Below are 5,426 nucleotides of genomic sequence, written 5' to 3' on the forward strand. Positions count from 1 at the left end.
TGAGTGCAAACAAGAGGGGGAGGGGTATAAATCTTTAAAAAAATTACCTGTAGAGAAGATACTACTACTACTATTCTCCTTATTAAACAGAGGAAAACCTGAGGCCTAGAAAGATAGTAAGTACATTTTCCAGGTCATTCAAGTAGTAAACGGAATTACTTGGATTTGAACCCATGCCTGCCTAACTGCAGAACCTGTGCTGCCCCATGAGACTTCTAAGGGACTAATCATTCAAGTACCAGTGAAAATTTTGCTGTTCAAAGTGTGGCAGGGACCATAGCATCAACCCATACACAGTTTGTTAGAAACGCAGAATCTTAGGCCCCACCTAAGCCCACCTGAATCAGAATCTGCATTTCAACAAGGTTCCCACCCCAGGTAATTCGTGTGCACATTCAAGGTTTGCGAAGCACTAAGCTAAAACAGTGCTGCTGCCCGGAAGCATTCCCTGAACTCCCAGGCAGAGAAATTCTCAGATGAGAACAGCCGATCCACACAGGGCCTCTCCACCTGCTGGACGGTCACCAGTCATTCAGGCTCACACTTCTGATTATAACAAATAAATCTAATTCTGCTCAGGCCAAACTTCAGCTGTCCCAAACAAACTCTCTCCCTCTTTCCCTCCCTCAATCTCTCTTTCATGCATTGGAGATGCTCTCAAGATTTCCCAATCTTGGGGAAACGGGTCTGGCTTAAACAATCGGGCTCTTGTTTACTATACAGGAGGTCCAGGGCTCGATGCCCAGGGCCTCCTGGTGAGGACAAGCTGGCCTGCATGGCGAGCTGGCCCCGTAGAGGAGTGCCGGGCAGCATGGAGAGCTGGCACAGCAAGATGACACAACAAGAGATACAGAGGAGAGAGAATAAGAAGACGTAGCAAAACAGGGAGCTGAGGTGGCACAAGAGAGTAATCGCCTCTCTCCCACTCTGGAAGGTCCCAGGATCAGTTCCTGGAGCTGCCTAATGAGAATAGAAGCAGACACAGAAGAACACACAGTGAACGGACACAGAGAGCAGAAATGGGGGGGGGGGGGTGGTGGTATAGAGTGGGGAGAGAAATAAATAAATAAAACCTTAAAAAAAATTTCCCAATCTCGATCAAGTTAAAAGCCAGTAGTTAGAGTGATTAGAAGTGTAGGCTTCGGCATCAGAAAAGCTGGGTTCTTTCCTTTCCCGGCTGTGTGAACACAAGCAAACTCATACATTCTCAGAGCCTGACTTCCTCATCTGTGGAGTGAGGCTGATGAGAACTCCCATTCCCTGAGGCTCTGGGGAGGACTAAGTGAAAACGGTCAGCAGAGCGCTGCCCCAGGGCGAGCATCCACACACTGGCGGCTATACTGCTGTTATTTAGGTTGTACAGCCCGGAGCTGAGCTCCAGCTTCCTCAGCAGTGCCTGGGTGCAGCCGCCTTCTTCCTTCAGTCCAGGAGCAAGTTTTCAACAGCACTGCTCTGTTGGTGACTCACCGTGGGTATCTGGAAAGCATTTTTAACAATGAACTAATCTTCTAACAAATGTACACTAATGAACAGAGTCATTCATTTGCTAACCTGGATGAAACAAACCGAAGAAATCGCAGGGCAGTCCTACATGCCAAAAGGCTTAGAAAGACTCCTTGCAGGCCCCTTGCATTGAGCCGATTTAGGCCTTTGTTCCATATTTATTTTTAAAAGCATTCGCTTTGTGCCAGCCCCTGGGTGAGGCTCTGGGCATGCACGGGGAAATAAGATGTGGCCCTGTCTTCGGGCAGGTCACAGGGCAGTGGGGGAGACAGGCACTTAAACCAGGAACCGGGGTAGCCTGGAACATGTGCGCTGGTGGGAGCATGACAGGTTTACAGAGATAGGAGCAAGAGAGGGGCCTGGGTCGGGAGCGGAGAGCAGGCAGGCAGCGTGGTCTTAAAGGAGGAATGACGTTTCCGCTTGGGAGATGAGGAGGGAAAAGTGTGCTCTGGGCAGAGGGAACAGAGGCAAAAGGGGATGTGTGTGTGTGTAAATGACGCTAATGTGGACTTATTAGTTGGTAGACGGAAGGGGGAGGGCACCTCATGAAGGACTTGAGACGTCGCGCACAGGAGCTTCCTCTGCAGCCAGCGGGTGGCCCCTGGAGAATTTAAGCAAGGAGCGCCCAGTTCAGATTTGAGTTTCCGGAGGATCCCTCTGACGACTGAGTGGAGGGGCAGACCGGAGACCGCTATAGCAGTAGGTACTATCTCCTCAATATCCCTCAGGGCAGAACAGGGAAAGTGACTTTGGGGGTAACCAATGGACTCCAAAAGGAATGGCTGGGAAATAGATGCTTATTTCTTATTCTTGCATGGTCCAAGTTGGATGTTGCAGGTCAGTGGTGACGGAAAGCTCAGGGACTCAAGTTCCTCGCAGCTCTGCTGTCTTCAATACGTGACTGCCAAGGTCATTCTGGGCAGGGAATGGCAACTATCCAGAAGGCAGAAGAGGATAGAGACACTCTTCATGGACCAGGCCTGGGAAGGGCAGACAGCACGTTCAGTCTTGTTCCATTGGAAAGAACTTGGTCTTCTGGCCGCATCTACTGCAGGGCAAGCTGGGAAATGCAGGGTCACCGGGAAATCATATGCCTGCTTCTATGGGAGGATGGGTTTGGGCAGACAGCTAGCCTCTGCCACACCACTGTAAGTTTTCTATTACTTGCAGCCTAAAGAATTCCTAAATGATCCAACGGGTCTGACACTCAGAGGAGATATTTTGGTGGTTTTTATAGGGTTTTCCCCTTGATTATAAGTGGTAGCTTTTTTCCCCAGGACATTTCATATATAATGGGTAACACCAAGGGAATGAATGACATCACATAGGAAGAATATTGAGAGGCACAAAGAAAGAGTCCTTTAAATTATTCCCTGGGCCCATTCAAATCAGAAGGATTCCTCCTTACTCTCTGTGAAAAGAACAATTCAGACGTCTCAGGGGCCTAGAGGGATTTGCTTGGTTTGAGTAGACTTATGGCTAAGATGTGTAAGAACAAGTCTATAGACGCTGTGGTTGCCCATCATCTGTAAATGTTTTTGTTTTGGGGACCTTCTAGATATGCAGCACAAACAAGGTTGTCTTTGCCTCTGTTTTCTTTCTATAACACACTGACTTTGACAAACAGCTGAAAAAAGTCTCAAGCAAAATGAGTTCAACTTCCTTTCCTGGTGAAGATATTTTATGTGGACACCTAGCAACCCAGATCCTGAAATAACTTAATGTGGGAAATTCTCCAAGTGCAGCTCTTTTCTTTCTCCTCTTCCTTATCCTCACTCCTGAGGCTTCAGATTTGGAGTCTGGGTTTTCTGGTTTTAACTATATTAAGCAGTCACAATAAAGGCAAAAGTTACATTCACTGGAACTTTCTTCTACCAAGAATCTACCTTGGGATTTGCATCTTCTTGAAAGGGTGTCCCCACTTGGGAGGTGGTTTTTCCTAATAACTTCAGCCACTCTGTGGATTACATACTGATAACTCCCGGGGCCTGAGCTGACACAGCCGTGGGTATATGGTATGTTCAGTCTTGGGTAGTCTGTCAGAAATTCTACATTCTACTGCAAATATGGTGTCCTCCAGCATCCTCCCTTCAAAGCTCCCAATCATAATGGTGAAGCAAAAAAGAGGAGATTCAGTTATGGCTTGTTCTGGTCTAGAAGCTCGGAGTTATAGGCACTTATTAACTACAGTCCTATTTTGCATATTATTTAAATGAATTCTCCTAGGGCAGGACCATATCATATACATTTCATCATACCCCTCCTCTCCTGCCATAATCTGCAAAATGGGGATAATCTTAGCTAGCACACATCGAGTTCTTACATTATGCTAGGTATGCTTTACCTGAGGTATCTCATTTACTCCTCACAAAAACTTTATCAGGTCAGCAGTATTACTGTCACTATCTTATAGATGAGGAAACTGAGGCTAAAAGAAGTGAAGTGGCCATACCAAGGTTATTTATGTGGAGGGGAGCGGGTATAGCTCAGTGGTTGAGCACTTGCTTCCCACGTACGAGGTCCTGGGTTCAATCCCCAGTACCTTCTAGGAAAAAAAAAAGATGGATGTAGAACACCAGGGCTGAGCCCATTGCTGGCACCAGTGAATGCTCATTAAATGGCCATTATCACTATGTCATCGTTCCTTCTTCATCGGTGGCTATTATGTAACTTTCTCACGAGAAGATAGTGAAGAGGGCCCTATACTGCATGGGCTGTCTAGCACCCTGGGTGACTGCAGAGGCTATGATTTCTTTATCAGGAAACGTGGGGATCTTGTGACAAGGTAAGAACTGATTTTATCTTGATAACCGGCAATATCTGGGGGACCTGGCCCAGAGAGAAAGGTTGCCTGCCATCAGCTTCCTGGAATTCTAAGTTATAAGGCTTTACTAGAAGAATTTATAAGGTGTGCCTTGCATAGCAACAATAAATTGAACCAATTAGTTGTTTTTCTGATAATTTTTTCCTAAATGAAGCTATTTTTTTCCTCCAACATAAGAGTGACATGAACTTTGGAAAATTCAGCGAAGCAAGAAGAGGAAAGCCTGACACACCTGTACTGCCCAAGCGTAGTCCTGCTGACTGGTTACATTCTGATTTTGCTTTCATTTATTTTTCGTTATGCTTTGTTGACAGCAGGAGAGAAGACCTTCACATTCCCATGTACCTGAGCTATCAGGATAACTAAATCTGGTCCTCCCGGCTTGGGACCCAGCGCGCTCCTGCTATGGGTAGACTCGCAGCCCCGGAGTCCTTGGGGTGCAGGAAGGTAGGTGCGCGCCGGGCGGTGGCCAGCGGGGCCCCTCAGGACAGGGCGGCAGCGACGCTGATATCTCAGGGAAAAGAGCCAGGAATACCCCGTGCAGGAGGAGTTTTCCCGGCCGTTCCCACCGCGGTCACAGCCCCGTGACGCAGCCGGAAGCGGCGCCCCCCCGAGCGCGGGGCTCTCACAGGAAAGCGCCGCCAGGGGCTCCCGCGGGGCGGCCCGGCCGCGTTCCCAGCCCGCGGGGCGTGCTCAGCCCGCAGGCCGGCCTCGGGGCCCGGCGGCCGCCGCGTTCCCAGCCCGCGGGGCGTGCTCAGCCCGCAGGCCGGCCTCGGGGCCCGGCGGCCGCCGCGTTCCCAGCCCGCGGGGCGTGCTCAGCCCGCAGGCCGGCCTCGGGGCCCGGCGGCCGCCGCGTTCCCAGCCCGCGGGGCGTGCTCAGCCCGCAGGCCGGCCTCGGGGCCCGGCGGCCGCCGCGTTCCCAGCCCGCGGGGCGTGCTCAGCCCGCAGGCCGGCCTCGGGGCCCGGCGGCGGCTTTCCCTCCGCTGGGGCCTGATGCCTGCGGCCAGGGCTGCGGGGGCCGTAAATCGGCGTTTCCGGGAGACTTCCAGACGGGCTGCCCCGCGGGCTGCAGCGTGAGATACCTCCTTTCAGCCGTCAT

The 5,426-nt window shown here is 50.6% G+C and overlaps 1 non-coding gene across 1 annotated transcript; it reads left to right on the top strand.

The window, feature by feature from the left end:
• Window positions 1-3,978: 3,978 nt before the first annotated feature.
• Window positions 3,979-4,050, top strand: TRNAG-CCC (transfer RNA glycine (anticodon CCC)). The gene has a single exon. It is a non-coding gene; the product is annotated as a tRNA-Gly (tRNA).
• Window positions 4,051-5,426: the final 1,376 nt, after the last annotated feature.

Source organism: Dasypus novemcinctus, chromosome 9 (assembly GCF_030445035.2).
Source record: "Dasypus novemcinctus isolate mDasNov1 chromosome 9, mDasNov1.1.hap2, whole genome shotgun sequence".
NCBI lineage: Eukaryota > Metazoa > Chordata > Mammalia > Cingulata > Dasypodidae > Dasypus > Dasypus novemcinctus.